This window comes from Bufo bufo, chromosome 9, assembly GCF_905171765.1.
Source record: "Bufo bufo chromosome 9, aBufBuf1.1, whole genome shotgun sequence".
Lineage (NCBI taxonomy): Eukaryota > Metazoa > Chordata > Amphibia > Anura > Bufonidae > Bufo > Bufo bufo.
Window position 1 is genome coordinate 3,683,443 of NC_053397.1, and position 18,987 is coordinate 3,702,429.

The following is an 18,987-nucleotide window of genomic DNA, read 5'->3' on the forward strand; positions in this document are numbered from 1 at the left end:
CTCGGTGTACAGTATGTGTATACAGGTGGAGTGGTCCTCGGTGTACAGTATTGTGTATACAGGTGGAGTGGTCCTCGGGGTACAGTATGTGTATACAGGTGGAGTGGTCCTCGGTGTACAGTATGTGTATACAGGTGGAGTGGTCCTCGGTGTACAGTGTGTGTATACAGGTGGAGTGGTCCTCGGTGTACAGTATGTGTATACAGGTGGAGTGGTCCTCGGTGTACAGTATGTGTGTACAGGTGGAGTGGTCCTCGGTGTACAGTATGTGTATACAGGTGGAGTGGTCCTCGGTGTACAGTATGTGTATACAGGTGGAGTGGTCCTCGGTGTACAGTATGTGTATACAGGTGGAGTGGTCCTCGGTGTACAGTATGTGTATACAGGTGGAGTGGTCCTCGGTGTACAGTATTGTGTATACAGGTGGAGTGGTCCTCGGGGTACAGTATGTGTATACAGGTGGAGTGGTCCTCGGTGTACAGTATGTGTATACAGGTGGAGTGGTCCTCGGTGTACAGTATGTGTATACAGGTGGAGTGGTCCTCGGTGTACAGGTGAGCGGCGTGTGAGGGGCATGGATGCTGGGAGGCGGGACTGGAGGGGCGTGGTTATGTAAATATCTCAAGTTCCTGTGACTTTCTCCGGCTGGAGCGCTCAGTTCCCGCAGAAGCTTCTCCGCGGCGGTTGCTGTGAGCTCCGCGCCTCCTGCCCGGGATTACCGCCGCCCTGTCACCACGGACGCGCTGATGTCCCCGGAGCTCCGGACCTTGTGGATAATTGCTTTGCCCGGGCCCCGCTCTCTGCAGGACAAAGCTGGATCGCCGGGGTCGTGTTAGGTGAGTGCGCTGCCCTGTCACACTGCACCGGCCCCCCCGCTGTCAGCAGCACTAGTGACTTTGTGTCTGTGCGCTGCTTCCTCCGCCTTTGTGCTGTGTACGAGGAGGAAGCTACCTGTATGAGGCGATGGGGCAGGCACCTGTGTGCGGGCGGCAGCCGCAGGAGGGCGCTCCTCCCGGGGACACAAAGGGATCGAGACCGCGGTGTCCCCGGGAGAGGCAGGTGGGAGCAGGAGAGCGGCCCGGATCATGTGTGGACCTGTGTGCAGGGGAGCAGACCTCGGTGTACAGTGTGTGTGCAGGGGAGCAGACCTCGGTGTACAGTGTGTGTGCAGGGGAGCAGACCTCGGTGTACAGTGTGTGTGTGTGTGTGTACAGTGTGTGTGTGCAGGGGAGCAGACCTCGGTGAGTGTGTGTGTGCAGGGGAGCAGACCTCGGTGTATGTGTGTGTGTGCAGGGGAGCAGACCTCGGTGAGTGTGTGTGTGCAGGGGAGCAGACCTCGGTGTACAGTGTGTGTGTGCAGGGGAGCAGACCTCGGTGTACAGTGTGTGTGTGCAGGGGAGCAGACCTCGGTGTACAGTGTGTGTGTGCAGGGGAGCAGACCTCGGTGTACAGTGTGTGTGTGTGTGCAGGGGAGCAGACCTCGGTGTACAGTGTGTGTGCAGGGGAGCAGACCTCGGTGTACAGTGTGTGTGCAGGGGAGCAGACCTCGGTGTACAGTGTGTGTGTGTGCAGGGGAGCAGACCTCGGTGTACAGTGTGTGTGTGTGTGCAGGGGAGCAGACCTCGGTGTACAGTGTGTGTGTGTGTGCAGGGGAGCAGACCTCGGTGTACAGTGTGTGTGTGTGTGCAGGGGAGCAGACCTCGGTGTACAGTGTGTGTGTGTGTGCAGGGGAGCAGACCTCGGTGTACAGTGTGTGTGTGTGCAGGGGAGCAGACCTCGGTGTACTGTGTGTGTGTGTGCAGGGGAGCAGACCTCGGTGTACTGTGTGTGTGTGTGCAGGGGAGCAGACCTCGGTGTACAGTGTGTGTGTGTGTGCAGGGGAGCAGACCTCGGTGTACAGTGTGTGTGCAGGGGAGCAGACCTCGGTGTACAGTGTGTGTGTGTGTGCAGGGGAGCAGACCTCGGTGTACAGTGTGTCTGTGTGCAGGGGAGCAGACCTCGGTGTACAGTGTGTCTGTGTGCAGGGGAGCAGACCTCGGTGTACAGTGTGTGTGTGTGTGCAGGGGAGCAGACCTCGGTGTACAGTGTGTGTGTGTGTGCAGGGGAGCAGACCTCGGTGTACAGTGTGTGTGTGTGCAGGGGAGCAGACCTCGGTGTACAGTGTGTGTGCAGGGGAGCAGACCTCGGTGTACAGTGTGTGTGTGTGTGTGCAGGGGAGCAGACCTCGGTGTACAGTGTGTGTGTGTGCAGGGGAGCAGACCTCGGTGTATGTGTGTGTGTGCAGGGGAGCAGACCTCAGTGTACAGTGTGTGTGTGTGTGCAGGGGAGCAGACCTCGGTGTACAGTGTGTGTGTGTGCAGGGGAGCAGACCTCGGTGTACAGTGTGTGTGTGTGCAGGGGAGCAGACCTCGGTGTACTGTGTGTGTGTGTGTGCAGGGGAGCAGACCTCGGTGTACTGTGTGTGTGTGTGTGTGCAGGGGAGCAGACCTCGGTGTACAGTGTGTGTGTGTGTGTGCAGGGGAGCAGACCTCGGTGTACAGTGTGTGTGTGTGTGCAGGGGAGCAGACCTCGGTGTACAGTGTGTGTGTGTGCAGGGGAGCAGACCTCGGTGTGTGTGTGCAGGGGAGCAGACCTCGGTGTACAGTGTGTGCGCAGGGGAGCAGACCTCGGTGTACAGTGTGTGCGCAGGGGAGCAGACCTCGGCGTGTGTGTGTGCGCAGGGGAGCAGACCTCGGCGTGTGTGTGTGCAGGGGAGCAGACCTCGGCGTGTGTGTGTGCAGGGGAGCAGACCTCGGCGTGTGTGTGTGCGCAGGGGAGCAGACCTCGGCGTGTGTGTGTGCGCAGGGGAGCAGACCTCGGCGTGTGTGTGCGCAGGGGAGCAGACCTCGGCGTGTGTGTGTGTGCAGGGGAGCAGACCTCGGTGTACAGTGTGTGTGTGTGTGTGCAGGGGAGCAGACCTCGGTGTACAGTGTGTGTGTGTGTGTGCAGGGGAGCAGACCTCGGTGTACAGTGTGTGTGTGTGCAGGGGAGCAGACCTCGGTGTGTGTGTGCAGGGGAGCAGACCTCGGTGTACAGTGTGTGCGCAGGGGAGCAGACCTCGGTGTACAGTGTGTGCGCAGGGGAGCAGACCTCGGCGTGTGTGTGTGCGCAGGGGAGCAGACCTCGGCGTGTGTGTGTGCAGGGGAGCAGACCTCGGCGTGTGTGTGTGCAGGGGAGCAGACCTCGGCGTGTGTGTGTGCGCAGGGGAGCAGACCTCGGCGTGTGTGTGTGCGCAGGGGAGCAGACCTCGGCGTGTGTGTGCGCAGGGGAGCAGACCTCGGCGTGTGTGTGTGTGTGTGCAGGGGAGCAGACCTCGGCGTGTGTGTGTGTGTGTGTGTGCAGGGGAGCAGACCTCGGCGTGTGTGTGTGTGTGTGTGCAGGGGAGCAGACCTCGGCGTGTGTGTGTGTGTGTGTGCAGGGGAGCAGACCTCGGTGTACAGTGTGTGTGTGCAGGGCAGCAGACCTTGGTGTATATGTGTGTGTGTGTGTGCAGGGGAGCAGACCTCGGTGTGTGTGTGTGCAGGGGAGCAGACCTTGGGGTGTGTGTGTGTGTGTGTGTGTGTGTGTGTGCGCGCAGGGGAGCAGACCTCGGTGTACAGTGTGTGTGCAGGGGAGCAGACCTCGGTGTATTACGTGCGTGCAGACCTTTGCTGCTCTCCCTTCCCAAGTTTCATCCAGCTTATGAGACTGACTGCTGTGACTCTCGCGCTGCCCTCACGCCCCCAGCTCCACGTCCTTCTCTGCAGATTTCCAGTGAAACTCATTTGGAGTTTTTTGTACAAATTGCGTGGAGTTTGCTGCAGGGATCCCCTGAGGGTCCTGCCCTGGATGTGAGCGACTGCAGGGATACGTATTACTGTATAAATACAGGGATGCTACAACATGGGCTGTGTACTGTTCACAGCGGGAGATCTGTTACACATGCTGAGGGGCAGTGAGTAGGTGAGGCTGCCACTCACAGGGGTCAAGTGTGGACGTTGTCCCAAACTGTGGAAAAGGAAGTGCATTCCAGTCTGTCCCTGGTCATCCCCTAGCACATCCGCCTGTCCACGAGTTACTGCTCGTACCCCCTCCAGAAGATCGCACTGCCCCCTGTGTACCAGGCTGTATACCAGTAATCGCACTGCCCCCTGTGTACCAGGCTGTATACCAGTAATCGCACTGCCCCCTGTGTACCAGGCTGTATACCAGTAATCGCACTGCCCCCTGTGTACCAGGCTGTATACCAGTAATCGCACTGTCCCCTGTGTACCAGGAGTTGACTTGGGTCGCAGTCCGGCGCATGCGCTGGGGTTCTCCATCCAGATGCGCTCTGTATACTGACCTCACACGCTGGCTCTGCTTCATGTGATGCAGGGACGTGACGTATTGTCTCTGATGGGGAGCACCACCATGGCGAATTTGCACCCATACAAGCATGGACATGGGATACACAGGTCTCATTAGTCTGTGTACCCTGATTTTGCTCATGCTGTCCTCTCCTGATGTGCTCAGGGCGGTATGGATCTGCGATACTCTGCAGGCGTTCTGTACCGCCTCCGCTGGTCTCTATATTGTGTATGGTGACTATAATCTAGTATGGAGGTGTGATACTCTGCAGGCGTTCTGTACCGCCTCCGCTGGTCTCTATATTGTGTATGGTGACTATAATCTAGTATGGAGGTGCGATACTCTGCAGGCGTTCTGTACCGCCTCCGCTGGTCTCTATATTGTGTATGGTGACTATAATCTAGTATGGAGGTGCGATACTCTGCAGGCGTTCTGTACCGCCTCCGCTGGTCTTTATATTGTGTATGGTGACTATAATCTAGTATGGAGGTGCGATACTCTGCAGGCGTTCTGTACCGCCTCCGCTGGTCTCTATATTGTGTATGGTGACTATACTCTAGTATGGAGGTGCGATACTCTGCAGGCGTTCTGTACCGCCTCCGCTGGTCTCTATATTGTGTATGGTGACTATACTCTAGTATGGAGGTGCGATACACTGCAGGCGTTCTGTACCGCCTCCGCTGGTCTCTATATTGTGTATGGTGACTATACTCTAGTATGGAGGTGCGATACTCTGCAGGCGTTCTGTACCGCCTCCGCTGGTCTCTATATTGTGTATGGTGACTATACTCTAGTATGGAGGTGCGATACTCTGCAGGCGTTCTGTACTGCCTCCGCTGGTCTCTATATTGGTTCCTTTCTCTCCTCTTTTGTGAAATAGATTGCGGTGTTTTAAGGCCTCCTGCAAACTTATTTACTTTCCGCGTCCGTTCTGTTTTTTATTTTTGCAGACCGTATACGGAACCATTCATTTCAATGGATCCGCAAAAAAAACGAAGTTACTCCGTGTGCATTCCGTCTCCGTATGTCCGTATCGCAAAAAAATAGCCCATGTCTTATTATTGTCCGCATTACGGACAAGGATAGGACTGTTCTTTTAGGGGCCGGCTGTTCCGTTCTGCAACATACGAAATGCACACGGATGTCATTCGTATTTTTTCTGGACCGCAAAATACATGCGGTCGTGTGCATGAGGCCTAATTGTGAGCTGTACGGTGAGTTCCTTGCTTTTCCTGAATGGAGTCTGATGGGAATCTTGGGCTCCCATTGATGAGGACATTACAGGTTGTAGATGTCGGCTTCAGGCCGATCGCTGGCGGGGTCCGGGGGCCGTCAGATAATGTAGGGATTTTCTTATTGTCCTCTGTGATGGACGTCCTCTACTTACTACAACACCTAGCATTCCCAGGCAGCATCCTGCATGTTGTATGACTTACCAATTAGAAGGGCTGGCGCTCTGCGGTTTCTCGCCCCTCCTGCCGAGCGGCGCTCAGGTAATTAATTAATTGATGAAGTTGGTGCCAGTTACAGGCAACAAAAGAAAGATTGGAAAAGGTGACGAGGGAGCGTTCTGTAATGGATCTTATAATGGCCGCTGTGTAATTGTCCGTCTTACAGTTAAACATCCTTTCGTTCTTACGAAGGAAACCAGTGGCGAGACGTGACAGCCCAAGGGATGTCCGGTAATATCGCGGACCCCCAGTAAACGGAGCCCCGGGCCCTGTAATGGCGGCTGCTGAGTAGCATTCTTATGTGTCATTTGCCGGGGCTGTTCAGAGGACGTGACCTGTGCGGTCCAGGCCTGTAGGTTGCAGAGACGCCCCCGTGCACGGATGTCCGCGCTGCTCCTCTGGAGCCCCCTGTAAGTCTGGCCTGTGAAGGATTCTGCTTCCATCGCTGAGACTAAGCGAGCGTTAACAAACCCGATTCTGCCAAAGTTTACATCAAACAGATGACGCGCGCCCCTCCTCTGCATCGTTGCCTTTGGCCCTGGGCAGATGAATATTTTTCGCTCTGTCTCCGGCCTTTTGCCTAAAATAATATTGAGGGGAATCTGTGACCATGTGAAACGTTCTCACAAATTATAGCCCAGAAAATCCAGGCGGCCGAGGGGTCGCAGCTTCATCGCCGGAGCAGAATCGCCTGAACGTTGTTTTCCAGATCATTAGTATCTGATCTGTGAGAGTCTGACCCCTTCCCCTCACTGCCGTCCTGTGCACTAGTAGTGCAGCGTGGACACCGCCTCCGTGTATAGGATGACTGGTGATAGACCACTGTGTAATACTGACCCCTTCCCCTCACTGCCGTCCTGTGCACTAGTAGTGCAGCGTGGACACCGCCTCCGTGTATAGGATGACTGGTGATAGACCGCTGTGTAATACTGCCGTCTGCCCCTCACTGCCGTCATGTGCACTAGTAGTGCAGCGCGGACACCGCCTCCGTGTATAGGATGACTGGTGATAGACCACTGTGTAATACTGACCCCTTCCCCTCACTGCCGTCATGTGCACTATTAGTGCAGCGTGGACACCGCCTCCGTGTATAGGATGACTGGTGATAGACCGCTGTGTAATACTGACCCCTTCCCCTCACTGCCGTCATGTGCACTAGTAGTGCAGCGTGGACACCGCCTCCGTGTATAGGATGACTGGTGATAGACCGCTGTGTAATACTGCCGTCTGCCGTCATGTGCACTAGTAGTGCAGCGCGGACACCGCCTCCGTGTATAGGATGACTGGTGATAGACCACTGTGTAATACTGACCCCTTCCCCTCACTGCCGTCATGTGCACTATTAGTGCAGCGTGGACACCGCCTCCGTGTATAGGATGACTGGTGATAGACCGCTGTGTAATACTGACCCCTTCCCCTCACTGCCGTCATGTGCACTAGTAGTGCAGCGTGGACACCGCCTCCGTGTATAGGATGACTGGTGATAGACCGCTGTGTAATACTGACCCCTTCCCCTCACTGCCGTCATGTGCACTAGTAGTGCAGCGTGGACACCGCCTCCGTGTATAGGATGACTGGTGATAGACCGCTGTGTAATACTGACGTCTGCCCCTCACTGACGTCATGTGCACTAGTAGTGCAGCGTGGACACCGCCTCAGTGTATAGGATGACTGGTGATAGACCGCTGTGTAATACTGACCTCTTCCCCTCACTGCCGTCATGTGCACTATTAGTGCAGCGTGGACACCGCCTCAGTGTATAGGATGACTGGTGATAGACCGCTGTGTAATACTGACCCCTTCCCCTCACTGCCGTCATGTGCACTATTAGTGCAGCGTGGACACCGCCTCAGTGTATAGGATGACTGGTGATAGACCGCTGTGTAATACTGACGTCTGCCCCTCACTGCCGTCATGTGCACTATTAGTGCAGCGTGGACACCGCCTCAGTGTATAGGATGACTGGTGATAGACCGCTGTGTAATACTGACCCCTTCCCCTCACTGCCGTCATGTGCACTAGTAGTGCAGCGTGGACACCGCCTCCGTGTATAGGATGACTGGTGATAGACCGCTGTGTAATACTGACGTCTGCCCCTCACTGCCGTCATGTGCACTAGTAGTGCAGCGTGGACACCGCCTCCGTGTATAGGATGACTGGTGATAGACCGCTGTGTAATACTGACCCCTTCCCCTCACTGCCGTCATGTGCACTAGTAGTGCAGCGTGGACACCGCCTCAGTGTATAGGATGACTGGTGATAGACCGCTGTGTAATACTGACCCCTTCCCCTCACTGCCGTCATGTGCACTAGTAGTGCAGCGTGGACACCGCCTCCGTGTATAGGATGACTGGTGATAGACCGCTGTGTAATACTGACGTCTGCCCCTCACTGCCGTCATGTGCACTATTAGTGCAGCGTGGACACCGCCTCCGTGTATAGGATGACTGGTGATAGACCGCTGTGTAATACTGACCCCTTCCCCTCACTGCCGTCATGTGCACTAGTAGTGCAGCGTGGACACCGCCTCCGTGTATAGGATGACTGGTGATAGACCGCTGTGTAATACTGACGTCTGCCCCTCACTGACGTCATGTGCACTATTAGTGCAGCGTGGACACCGCCTCAGTGTATAGGATGACTGGTGATAGACCGCTGTGTAATACTGACGTCTGCCGTCATGTGCACTATTAGTGCAGCGTGGACACCGCCTCCGTGTATAGGATGACTGGTGATAGACCGCTGTGTAATACTGACGTCTGCCCCTCACTGCCGTCATGTGCACTAGTAGTGCAGCGTGGACACCGCCTCAGTGTATAGGATGACTGGTGATAGACCGCTGTGTAATACTGACGTCTGCCCCTCACTGCCGTCATGTGCACTATTAGTGCAGCGTGGACACCGCCTCCGTGTATAGGATGACTGGTGATAGACCGCTGTGTAATACTGACCCCTTCCCCTCACTGCCGTCCTGTGCACTATTAGTGCAGCGTGGACACCGCCTCCGTGTATAGGATGACTGGTGATAGACCGCTGTGTAATACTGACCCCTTCCCCTCACTGCCGTCATGTGCACTAGTAGTGCAGCGTGGACACCGCCTCCGTGTATAGGATGACTGGTGATAGACCGCTGTGTAATACTGACCCCTTCCCCTCACTGCCGTCATGTGCACTAGTAGTGCAGCGTGGACACCGCCTCCGTGTATAGGATGACTGGTGATAGACCGCTGTGTAATACTGACGTCTGCCCCTCACTGCCGTCATGTGCACTAGTAGTGCAGCGTGGACACCGCCTCCGTGTATAGGATGACTGGTGATAGACCGCTGTGTAATACTGACCCCTTCCCCTCACTGCCGTCATGTGCACTAGTAGTGCAGCGTGGACACCGCCTCCGTGTATAGGATGACTGGTGATAGACCGCTGTGTAATACTGACCCCTTCCCCTCACTGCCGTCATGTGCACTAGTAGTGCAGCGTGGACACCGCCTCCGTGTATAGGATGACTGGTGATAGACCGCTGTGTAATACTGACCCCTTCCCCTCACTGCCGTCATGTGCACTAGTAGTGCAGCGTGGACACCGCCTCAGTGTATAGGATGACTGGTGATAGACCACTGTGTAATACTGCCGTCATGTGCACTAGTAGTGCAGCGTGGACACCGCCTCCGTGTATAGGATGACTGGTGATAGACCGCTGTGTAATACTGACCCCTTCCCCTCACTGCCGTCATGTGCACTAGTAGTGCAGCGTGGACACCGCCTCCGTGTATAGGATGACTGGTGATAGACCGCTGTGTAATACTGACGTCTGCCCCTCACTGACGTCATGTGCACTATTAGTGCAGCGTGGACACCGCCTCAGTGTATAGGATGACTGGTGATAGACCGCTGTGTAATACTGACCCCTTCCCCTCACTGCCGTCATGTGCACTAGTAGTGCAGCGTGGACACCGCCTCCGTGTATAGGATGACTGGTGATAGACCGCTGTGTAATACTGACGTCTGCCCCTCACTGCCGTCATGTGCACTATTAGTGCAGCGTGGACACCGCCTCCGTGTATAGGATGACTGGTGATAGACCGCTGTGTAATACTGACCCCTTCCCCTCACTGCCGTCATGTGCACTAGTAGTGCAGCGTGGACACCGCCTCCGTGTATAGGATGACTGGTGATAGACCGCTGTGTAATACTGACGTCTGCCCCTCACTGCCGTCATGTGCACTAGTAGTGCAGCGTGGACACCGCCTCCGTGTATAGGATGACTGGTGATAGACCGCTGTGTAATACTGCCGTCATGTGCACTAGTAGTGCAGCGTGGACACCGCCTCCGTGTATAGGATGACTGGTGATAGACCGCTGTGTAATACTGACCCCTTCCCCTCACTGCCGTCATGTGCACTAGTAGTGCAGCGTGGACACCGCCTCCGTGTATAGGATGACTGGTGATAGACCGCTGTGTAATACTGACGTCTGCCCCTCACTGACGTCATGTGCACTATTAGTGCAGCGTGGACACCGCCTCAGTGTATAGGATGACTGGTGATAGACCGCTGTGTAATACTGACCCCTTCCCCTCACTGCCGTCATGTGCACTAGTAGTGCAGCGTGGACACCGCCTCCGTGTATAGGATGACTGGTGATAGACCGCTGTGTAATACTGACGTCTGCCCCTCACTGCCGTCATGTGCACTATTAGTGCAGCGTGGACACCGCCTCCGTGTATAGGATGACTGGTGATAGACCGCTGTGTAATACTGACCCCTTCCCCTCACTGCCGTCATGTGCACTAGTAGTGCAGCGTGGACACCGCCTCAGTGTATAGGATGACTGGTGATAGACCGCTGTGTAATACTGACCCCTTCCCCTCACTGCCGTCATGTGCACTAGTAGTGCAGCGTGGACACCGCCTCCGTGTATAGGATGACTGGTGATAGACCGCTGTGTAATACTGACGTCTGCCCCTCACTGCCGTCATGTGCACTATTAGTGCAGCGTGGACACCGCCTCCGTGTATAGGATGACTGGTGATAGACCGCTGTGTAATACTGACCCCTTCCCCTCACTGCCGTCATGTGCACTAGTAGTGCAGCGTGGACACCGCCTCAGTGTATAGGATGACTGGTGATAGACCGCTGTGTAATACTGACCCCTTCCCCTCACTGCCGTCATGTGCACTAGTAGTGCAGCGTGGACACCGCCTCCGTGTATAGGATGACTGGTGATAGACCGCTGTGTAATACTGACGTCTGCCCCTCACTGACGTCATGTGCACTATTAGTGCAGCGTGGACACCGCCTCAGTGTATAGGATGACTGGTGATAGACCGCTGTGTAATACTGACGTCTGCCGTCATGTGCACTATTAGTGCAGCGTGGACACCGCCTCCGTGTATAGGATGACTGGTGATAGACCGCTGTGTAATACTGACGTCTGCCCCTCACTGCCGTCATGTGCACTAGTAGTGCAGCGTGGACACCGCCTCAGTGTATAGGATGACTGGTGATAGACCGCTGTGTAATACTGACGTCTGCCGTCATGTGCACTATTAGTGCAGCGTGGACACCGCCTCCGTGTATAGGATGACTGGTGATAGACCGCTGTGTAATACTGACGTCTGCCCCTCACTGCCGTCATGTGCACTATTAGTGCAGCGTGGACACCGCCTCCGTGTATAGGATGACTGGTGATAGACCGCTGTGTAATACTGACCCCTTCCCCTCACTGCCGTCCTGTGCACTATTAGTGCAGCGTGGACACCGCCTCCGTGTATAGGATGACTGGTGATAGACCGCTGTGTAATACTGACCCCTTCCCCTCACTGCCGTCATGTGCACTAGTAGTGCAGCGTGGACACCGCCTCCGTGTATAGGATGACTGGTGATAGACCGCTGTGTAATACTGACCCCTTCCCCTCACTGCCGTCATGTGCACTAGTAGTGCAGCGTGGACACCGCCTCCGTGTATAGGATGACTGGTGATAGACCGCTGTGTAATACTGACGTCTGCCCCTCACTGCCGTCATGTGCACTAGTAGTGCAGCGTGGACACCGCCTCCGTGTATAGGATGACTGGTGATAGACCGCTGTGTAATACTGACCCCTTCCCCTCACTGCCGTCATGTGCACTAGTAGTGCAGCGTGGACACCGCCTCCGTGTATAGGATGACTGGTGATAGACCGCTGTGTAATACTGACCCCTTCCCCTCACTGCCGTCATGTGCACTATTAGTGCAGCGTGGACACCGCCTCCGTGTATAGGATGACTGGTGATAGACCGCTGTGTAATACTGACGTCTGCCCCTCACTGCCGTCATGTGCACTATTAGTGCAGCGTGGACACCGCCTCCGTGTATAGGATGACTGGTGATAGACCGCTGTGTAATACTGACCCCTTCCCCTCACTGCCGTCATGTGCACTAGTAGTGCAGCGTGGACACCGCCTCAGTGTATAGGATGACTGGTGATAGACCGCTGTGTAATACTGACCCCTTCCCCTCACTGCCGTCATGTGCACTAGTAGTGCAGCGTGGACACCGCCTCCGTGTATAGGATGACTGGTGATAGACCGCTGTGTAATACTGACGTCTGCCCCTCACTGACGTCATGTGCACTATTAGTGCAGCGTGGACACCGCCTCAGTGTATAGGATGACTGGTGATAGACCGCTGTGTAATACTGACGTCTGCCGTCATGTGCACTATTAGTGCAGCGTGGACACCGCCTCCGTGTATAGGATGACTGGTGATAGACCGCTGTGTAATACTGACGTCTGCCCCTCACTGCCGTCATGTGCACTAGTAGTGCAGCGTGGACACCGCCTCAGTGTATAGGATGACTGGTGATAGACCGCTGTGTAATACTGACGTCTGCCGTCATGTGCACTATTAGTGCAGCGTGGACACCGCCTCCGTGTATAGGATGACTGGTGATAGACCGCTGTGTAATACTGACGTCTGCCCCTCACTGCCGTCATGTGCACTATTAGTGCAGCGTGGACACCGCCTCCGTGTATAGGATGACTGGTGATAGACCGCTGTGTAATACTGACCCCTTCCCCTCACTGCCGTCCTGTGCACTATTAGTGCAGCGTGGACACCGCCTCCGTGTATAGGATGACTGGTGATAGACCGCTGTGTAATACTGACCCCTTCCCCTCACTGCCGTCATGTGCACTAGTAGTGCAGCGTGGACACCGCCTCCGTGTATAGGATGACTGGTGATAGACCGCTGTGTAATACTGACCCCTTCCCCTCACTGCCGTCATGTGCACTAGTAGTGCAGCGTGGACACCGCCTCCGTGTATAGGATGACTGGTGATAGACCGCTGTGTAATACTGACGTCTGCCCCTCACTGCCGTCATGTGCACTAGTAGTGCAGCGTGGACACCGCCTCCGTGTATAGGATGACTGGTGATAGACCGCTGTGTAATACTGACCCCTTCCCCTCACTGCCGTCATGTGCACTAGTAGTGCAGCGTGGACACCGCCTCCGTGTATAGGATGACTGGTGATAGACCGCTGTGTAATACTGACCCCTTCCCCTCACTGCCGTCATGTGCACTATTAGTGCAGCGTGGACACCGCCTCCGTGTATAGGATGACTGGTGATAGACCGCTATGTAATACTGACGTCTGCCCCTCACTGCCGTCATGTGCACTAGTAGTGCAGCGTGCTGAGCTCTCTACTATTCCCATGTAACCGTGCAGTGGTACCTCTAATGGGCGACCACCAATGAGGGCCATTTGCAGTGACTATTGTGTCTGTAAGTGGATTTTCGGTGCCCAAAAATATGGCTTTCTATCGCCCTCCACCTGGAGTGGTCCTTGAAACCATTGGGTTTGTCTTTTGTCCTATAATCTCCTTATCGACTCCCAAAACCCTTCAGTCTGGCCACCTAATTTATTTGATAATCCTCTCATGCAACACAAAAGCTTTTAAGTGCTGACAATCAGAATTTCAGCAGTTTTCTGGTAACCAGCACAGAAGGACGACAGATGAACCCTGCCCCCGCCCGCTCAGATATACATGTGATAGACCTGTGCCTCGGAGGTTCTGCGCCAGTGCTTGGGTTCCCTCTTGGTATACGGTGGGCGGTGGACCCTGCCCCCACCCGCTCAGATATACATATAATAGATCTGTGCCTTGGAGGTTCTGCGCTGGTGCATGGATTCTCTCTTGGTATATGGTGGGTGGTGGACCCTGCCCCCACCCGCTCAGATATACATGTGATAGACCTGTGCCTCGGATGTTCTCTCTTGGTATGCGGTAGACCCAGCCCCCAGCTGCTCAGATATACATGTGATAGACCTGTGCCTCTGAGGTTCTCTCTTGGTATATGGTGGGCGGTGGACCCTGCCCCCACCCGCTCAGATATACATGGGAGAGACCTGTGCCTTGGAGCTTCTGCGCTGGTGCATGGATTCTCTCTTGGTATACGGTGGGCGGTGGACCCTGCCCCCACCCGTTTAGATATACATGGGATAGACCTGTGCCTTGGAGGTTCTCTCTTGGTATGCGGTGGACCCAGCCCCCAGCCCCCAGCTGCTCAGATATACATGTGATAGACCTGTGCCTCAGATGTTCTCTCTTGGTATACGGTGGGCGGTGGACCCTGCCCCCACCCGCTCAGATATACATGGGATAGACCTGTGCCTCGGATGTTCTCTCTTGGTATGCGGTGGACCCAGCCCCCAGCTGCTCAGATATACATGTGATAGACCTGTGCCTCGGATGTTCTCTCTTGGTATACGGTGGGCGGTGGACCCTGCCCCCACCCGCTCAGATATACATGGGATAGACCTGTGCCTTGGAGGTTCTCTCTTGGTATGCGGTGGACCCAGCCCCCAGCTGCTCAGATATACATGTGATAGACCTGTGCCTCGGATGTTCTCTCTTGGTATACGGTGGGCGGTGGACCCTGCCCCCACCCGCTCAGATATACATGGGATAGACATGTGCCTCGGATGTTCTCTCTTGGTATACGGTGGGCGGTGGACCCTGCCCCCACCCGCTCAGATATACATGGGATAGACCTGTGCCTCGGATGTTCTCTCTTGGTATGCGGTGGACCCTGCCCCCAGCTGCTCAGATATACATGGGATACACCTGTGCCTTGGAGGTTCTCTCTTGGTATATGGTGGGCGGTGGACACTGCCCCCACCCGCTCGGATATACATGGGATAGACCTGTGCCTTGGAGGTTCTCTCTTGGTATACGGTGGGCGGTGGACCCTGCCCCCACCCGCTCAGATATACATGGGATACACCTGTGCCTTGGAGGTTCTCTCTTGGTATATGGTGGGCGGTGGACACTGCCCCCACCCGCTCGGATATACATGGGATAGACCTGTGCCTTGGAGGTTCTCTCTTGGTATATGGTGGGCAGTGGACCCTGCCCCACCCGCTCAGATATACATGTGATAGACCTGTGCCTCGGATGTTCTCTCTTGGTATGCGGTAGACCCAGCCCCCAGCTGCTCAGATATACATGTGATAGACCTGTGCCTCTGAGGTTCTCTCTTGGTATATGGTGGGCGGTGGACCCTGCCCCCACCCGCTCAGATATACATGGGAGAGACCTGTGCCTTGGAGCTTCTGCGCTGGTGCATGGATTCTCTCTTGGTATGCGGTGGACCCTGCCCCCACCCGCTCAGATATACATGTGATAGACCTGTGCCTCGGATGTTCTCTCTTGGTATGCGGTAGACCCAGCCCCCAGCTGCTCAGATATACATGTGATAGACCTGTGCCTCTGAGGTTCTCTCTTGGTATATGGTGGGCGGTGGACCCTGCCCCCACCCGCTCAGATATACATGGGATAGACCTGTGCCTCGGACGTTCTCTCTTGGTATGCGGTGGACCCTGCTCCCAGCTGCTCAGATATACATGTGAGGGACCTGTGCCTCGGATGTTCTCTCTTGGTATATGGTGGGCGGTGGACCCTGCCCCCACCCGCTCAGATATACATGGGATAGACCTGTGCCTCGGACGTTCTCTCTTGGTATGCGGTGGACCCTGCTCCCAGCTGCTCAGATATACATGTGAGGGACCTGTGCCTCGGAGGTTCTGCGCCGGTGCATGGATTCTCTCCTGGAACATGAAGCCGATAAATCTGGGCGGCTGCAGCTTCAGTCGTTTTATATCTGTTGTTAAACTCGGTGGTATTTGTGTGACGGAGATGTTGTGGGCGCAGCAGTCATTAACGTGGATGCTGCAGTTATAAGGTTAATGTTTCTTTAAGAATATGAGCTGAGCCCCTCCACAATACGGGGGTCCTCGCACCGATCCCTCAGGTTCTGTGTTTTCCATATAATTTATGATTTTTGTAACTCCATCCTCCGAGCCCCACTCGGCTCTGTTCTCCCAGTGTATTGTGGGATGTGCGGCCCCAAGAATTTCTCCTTTATTCTCAGATTTCCAGCTTGAGGATGAGATTTGTGAATCATTTTCTAGAAGACATTTTGATTAGGGCTCCTCGGTTCGCTACGTTAAATCAGCCGAGACATCGCTCAATGGACTCCCTGATTGAGCCGTCGGTGCTGCTTTCTGCCGTCAGAAGAAGGGCTTTAATTAGAATGCATTTAGGATGGCGGCTCGTGATTCAGACGCGGGAGACGATAACAGATGACGCTGGAGGTTAATTTCTGGGTGACATGCTTTCTGTAAATGCTCACACGTGCCGTACAGAACCGCTGAGCGAGGAGCTGGTCGTGCACTCCACTCTGCTATACGGCGCCGTGTCAGACAGCGGGTTACACTACATTATTCATCATTCAAAATGGCAAATTAAAGGTTGTGTTTAACGCGACTCTACCGGAAGAGGCCGTAAATAAAGGCAAGAGAGCGGCCGCGAACCGTCTGTAGTGTCGCCGTCCGTTGGGGATGTGGCTGCTCTGAGCCTCAGGATCCTTGCATGGATGTCTACAGCTCCTCCACGCGTGGAGACGCTCAGTTGTGTCTTGCTGATATGTGGTTTTTAGTTTCCCATAGGCTTTCCTAAGGGGAACTTGCGACCATCAGAAGGCCACAGAGCCTTGGGAACAGGGGGCCGTAAATGTAGTAATCTGTAAGCCCCCATGATGCTGCTGATCTTGGGGCCCCGTGCCTGATAATAGAGCCCATATCAGGCTGTTGTGGGGTTTTCTGTGCGCGGTTCAGTCTTACTCCTCCTAGAAATTAAATGTTGGTAAGCGTCGGGCTACATGCACACCGCCTGCGATGGAACAATGGTCGTCTGTGGGGCTCTTCACACCCCAGTTTGTTTGATGGCCGTGTTCTACCTCGTCTGTTTTCACTGTCGGCCCCATACAATGCGACCGTTTTAGCATCAGTGATAAAATGTCTTAAGGGAATTTTCCCCCCTGTCGTGTGCATGTAGCCTTAGTGTTACGTCTTTACCTGGTCCTGGCGTGTACAGTGCGGCTTATTCCGCGGCACATACGTCCCTGCTCAGTGCGTTGCCGTCATGTGACTGCGGATTCTGCTTGTCATTCTTCTCGGACTCTTATCTTTGATCCGTGCCGCTCTGAGCCTCCGGACCGCCGTTTGCATAAATCTATACGTTTTGTGCTTTGTAGTCTTGTGTAACTGGGACGCCAGAAATAGATACGAGGATGCGCGCGTAAAGTGTGTTTCTTCTAAGGGTGCGCTGAGCGGTCGGCTTACACGTCAGCTCTGCTTGTGTGACCGAGGACTCCGTAGAACGATTGCTGATCAGTGTAATGACGGTCTCTGCCGCCTCAGCGCAACGCAGCCCTTTTCAATAGGAGGCAAATAATCCTGTGCGTAAATCTCGTGTTGTGTCACCGTGGTGAATGGCTCGGCCGCGCCACTTGTTCCGGTTACATAAGACACTCCAACAAAGGAGATTGCTCACTAGAGACGTCCGAGGCGGGATCGCCCAGCACATGATCTTCCTTGTGATGAGCGCATTTAATTTGCTTTAGTTTTTTGCACATGAATTGCAGTAAATTCCGTGTACCGTCCTCGCACGTTCCCCACCGAAGCCCAGAGTCTCAACACGACTGAAAATACAATTACTTTGAGGGTCCATTCACACGTCCGTAGAATGTGTCTGTACCCGTTCCGCAATTATCCGGAACGGGTGCGGGCCCATTATTCTCTATGGGGCAGGAATGGATGCGGACAGCACTTCTAGTCCACTGCTCCGGGAAAAAAATAGAACGTGTCCTATTCTAGTCCGCAGTTGCGGATAAGAATAGGCAGTTCTATGGGGGTGCCAGCCGGGTGTATTGCGGATCCGCAATACACTACAGAGGTGTGAATGGACCCTAATCCTGTCTGGGGCTGTGCGTCCCAGTATATGGCGAATTTACAGGGAACATATGGGAAATGTAGCATTCGGGTCTTCTGTCCCAGCGCTTTGCTGATTCTTGTATTTTCTTGCAGAGGCCTGATCTGCAGTATCACATATCACACGCGTGTTGTATGATACTTTGGTTTAAGTGGCAGGAGAAGGGGTTAAGTGCCACATGTTGTGTATACCGGTCCCAGGCCGAGGGTGTGCACTCCCACCCCCCTTACTGAAAGGTGATCCCCCAACTCTGCACTGAATATTTCATGAGGACGGGCCGTAGATGATGGCTGTAATTCCAGCCCTGGGATACCTGCGCTGGGTCCCCGCGCACATTCACTCGGCCTTCATCTTGGCGCAGACGGTTTTCTTCACCGCATGCGCTGAAAAGATCACAATCCGAGGCAGGCGTCAAACTCTGGGCAGATTTTTGTAGATGAGCAGAACCGTCGTGATTGATTCTGGTTATTCCATTTTCTCAGCTTTTGCTTTCCTGGCCTCATAGGACGAAGCATGGCAAACACAAAGAAGCGAGGTCTGCAGCACATGGCGGCTGGGGGGCAGTCTGCGGACCCTGCTAATATCTATCCCCTCTCCTGTCACTCCAGATCTTACGCCATGGTAATGTTTGACCTTCAGTTTCCTCTGTTTGACTCATGGTTTCCAGCGTCTCCCTCCTCCCCCTCGTCACAGCGTTGTTTATTTTAGCTACAAAATCCAACATGTGAAACAAAATATGAAATGGTGAGAAGAGATGGTGGGGGTCAGAGGAGGAGATTGGGGGGGGGGGGGGGACATGAAGATGGCGGCATGTCTATGGGAGTACTGAGCTTCTGGAGCGCCCGGGCGTGTTTC

General features: G+C 54.7%; 1 protein-coding gene across 4 annotated transcripts in view; it reads left to right on the forward strand.

Moving 5' to 3' along the window:
• The first annotated feature begins 612 nt into the window (after positions 1–612).
• Positions 613–18,987, forward strand: part of SEMA3F (semaphorin 3F) — a 59,244-nt gene continuing 40,869 nt past the window's right edge. Inside the window, exon 1 of one of the 4 annotated variants that reach the window (XM_040406896.1) lies at positions 613–836. The gene's annotated coding sequence lies outside the window, so the exon portion shown is untranslated. The remainder of the gene's footprint in view (positions 837–18,987) is intronic. The other 3 variants (XM_040406898.1, XM_040406897.1, XM_040406899.1) reach the window with 3 other exon arrangements.